Raw genomic sequence first — 3,919 nt, 5'->3', positions numbered from 1 at the left:
TAAAGAGGTGCTCAAACAGGGATCTTGAGGTTCACGATGGAAAGCTAACAGCTAATTTAAGAATGGTTAAATTTGGTTTTTATTTATTCATCTGATATTAGTATGGTTAGGTTAGGTTAGTATTAATTGATTATATTAATCCACCATAGGTGGAATACGAAAAACTTGGTATAACTTTGATAATTTAGAGTTAAATCATACACTTACGTACAAACAGCACGGGGTCCGTGATCTACTGCAGGTAGATTGCCTACCTGATAATATACTGCTGCGAATCAGAATTTTTATTCCAGGCAACGGAAAAGTTAAGATAAATTTTGAATACCATACACCGGTCACCGAATATTAAATAACAAACTGAACAAAGTTCGAATCATATAGAGTTGGTACATTTAACGGGCAACGAAGTGCACATGATCAGCTATAATAGTACCTATTATTATGAAGTTGGCTGTTGACTGTTGTACACACGGACTAAGATATATTTTAGCCCGTATTTGTACATAATATTTATTAAATAAACCCTATGATACTATAGCAAATATTTATATTATTTAATCATTATTCAATTATTGTTATGTAAAAAAAACAGTCTGTACAAACTAAACATGTTCATTGTTCATAATATAATCTATTCATATATTATAGTGTAACTGACTATACGGTTTACATCGATATTGCTTTATTATAATAGTATAATAGTGTAGATACTCTCGTTATCTTGAAAGTATAATATTATTATGGTGTCATGAACGTAAAACTAGTTTGAAATGCCGAGATATTGTAGAAAGTCTATATTATATTCATTCTGTACATAGTATTCGGTCTGCACACCTATTGTTATAACTTATAATATTATAGTGAGTGTGTGAGTTATGGTAGTCGAACACAAAGCCTTTGATATGCCGCAAAAGTCTAGGAAACCGCATAGTTCCTGAACATTCTCAAAAGAATTGTCTCGCTATCACTGATAATGGATAAATGCTAGTGACTTACGTTGTCGGTCTTGTATCGTCGTTATAACAGCTATGACTTATAAGTAAACACACAAAAAAAATTCACTTTCCGTTTCGTTGACGCTCCACAGAATATAATAGTATACTATTTACTCGACATAGATGATGACGACGAATGGTGTATAACAATGGATATGCAAGCTCTTGTCAGACTTGTTTACCTTCCATTATTATTGGAGGGAAGACATTTTACGTGAAATAAGTATTATCGATTAGTTTACAGAAATATGAGTGATACTGTGAATCCGGCGAAGGAGACTGCCAGACAGGAGAACGAACAAGAATGGATACTTCAATAACTGACGAAAACTACGGTAGTGAAATGAAAATGTTTTATAATTCGAAAGACGAAAATAGTTTACTGAACAAGTAACAACTATCATATTATTTTGGAATCATACTCATATAATATTATAACAATCAAATATTCAAATAATAGTGATCCATGAAGAATATTTTGTATCAATATTTATTTAATATGATGAATTACAATCGTGAAAATATTTAAGAATATATTTATTGTATAAAGTTTATAAAATGGAATTTTATAAGTTATAACTTTAATAATGCGTAAAATATTTTGTATTGTTTTGAATAGGTAGTTAATTTTTTTTTTTCTAATCGGTATTGTGTGTATACTTAAGAAATCCGTTATTACGATTTAAATATTAAATACAACCAAACTTAATCCTCAGAGTTAGGTCTTTAAAGGCTTGTCCTTAATGAATTATATGTCGGTCCGTTACGCGTCTATTTTACTAAGCTGCAGGTTTTACTTATATCTACGAACCTATGTTATAAATTATAGTACGTAATTATATTTTATTATGACACATTTTAATTTTCGCACGTGAATTATGAGATCATAAAATTAAAATTAACACGAGTCAAGCTGGTTTCTTTTTGTAATAAATATAATAATATATTTATAATATTTGGCGTATGCCGAGTCACAATAAATATATTATTATTACATATAATATCATCAATAATCGATTTCACAGATCCATCCCTGCTCCCTTGATATAAAATTCTTAAATTTTTTTTGTCCCGCGATATAAATAATATTATTATAACTCTATAAGTATATGCGTACTGTATACATTTGTTTAGGGACGCTGGTCTGTACCTAATCCAACTCCAATATAATTTGTGCATAATGCATTTAAAAAATTTGTATTTGGTTAAATAAGACTAGGTATATTCGACATTGCGATGTACTCATGCTTAAACGATAGTATTGACTGTTGTGTCGACAAAAACCACAACATAATATATTATTGTATAATGTATACCTACCCTCGTTCTAAAGTCTTTTATACACAAGTCACAAGACATCGCGTACTGTTATAATGACTAATGATGGTGCTATAGGAATAAATAATAAAAAACCGTACCTGTCTGTACATAATAACATTTAGTGCTGTTCTACTGGAAATTTCAATATCGAATCGGCATTGCATTATGATGATCGTGTCGCCGAAGAAGGTGAAAAAAAATCATCAATCATTATATTATTATTATTTATTATATATAAATTATAAGGCACTATTAGCGTATAATATTATTCGTGACGGACAATGATATAATCGCGTGAGTCGATTTACTAGAAATAATAAATGTCTCGGCCGAGGAGATACTATATATAAATATTTAAATATTGATACTTCTGCATTGTATATGACTAATAGTCTGGTAAATATAAGCGTATTAGACTAATGGTAAAATATGCACTAATCGATAATATTTTACACGAACCTTTGTGGTTTTTATCAGATAAACAAACAATATTTAATGACCTAAATATTGTTGAGTGAAAAATCGGTTATCACTATTATTACCTTCTTTATAGTTACACCCACAGTCCACAGATATATATAATAACTAATATCTGTACTATATATATATCTGTGAGTTACACAAATACATGATGATATCGGAAAAGTGTAAAATAAATTACCATGACAACACCTATGATAAGAAATTATAACTATACACAACAAATAATATTTACAATAATAATTCATAATATATCGAGATGGTGACATATTAGAATGGATTGGGATTATTTTATAGTTGTCTTATCCATGGATATGACAAAATCGAAGCACAAAATATAAATATAAGTAAAGTTGTAACATATTAATATAGTGAAAGGCCTTTGGTGGTGTCGTGGAGAAAATCGTATTCTGAACTATTGTTGGAAATATCGTAATCATAATATTATATATTTTCCATGGAATAGTCATACATAGTAGTCAAGTAAAGCCAATAGACGATAACGATATTATAATAATACTTTAAAGTTAGATTATGTTACTCATAGCGACGAGGAACTGTGCAGTAGTACATCAGGCAGGTTAAGTTTGGATTACGCTAAAACATATTAGCCGCGGATGGGTACCTATATATTATAATACTGTATACTTCACCTAAATACCTAGCAATATCTAGCAATATTGTTCGATGGTGTTTTGATATTCACAAAAAAATATCTATCTAAATTATGAATGAAAATTCTATTTTGAATTTCGCAGTATTCTTCTTTTGATAGTCCTTTAAATTTTCGAGTATATGACAATACACAGGTCTTAAGCCCCGTTTAAAATTATAAGAAACATTTTTTTTCAAATTTAAATCTTTAAAAAAAAAAGTATTTTTAAGTGTCCAATTAATAAAATCTTAACTTATATTCACAATTCCATTCGTTGATGTACCTACTTTAAAACATGTATTGCATATTAAAAAAAGGTGGGTAAGTGGATGTCGCTCTGCTGTACAGTAGTTAGAAGTGGGTCACTGTATAATGGACAGTATTAAATTTGAATTCAATGATATAATATCACTGTATAAGAAAAACGATTCTGAGCGGAGACGGTATATCAGTCTATGTATTAGACATA

This window comes from Acyrthosiphon pisum, chromosome A1, assembly GCF_005508785.2.
Source record: "Acyrthosiphon pisum isolate AL4f chromosome A1, pea_aphid_22Mar2018_4r6ur, whole genome shotgun sequence".
Taxonomy (NCBI): domain Eukaryota; kingdom Metazoa; phylum Arthropoda; class Insecta; order Hemiptera; family Aphididae; genus Acyrthosiphon; species Acyrthosiphon pisum.
This window is presented reverse-complemented; position numbering follows the sequence as displayed.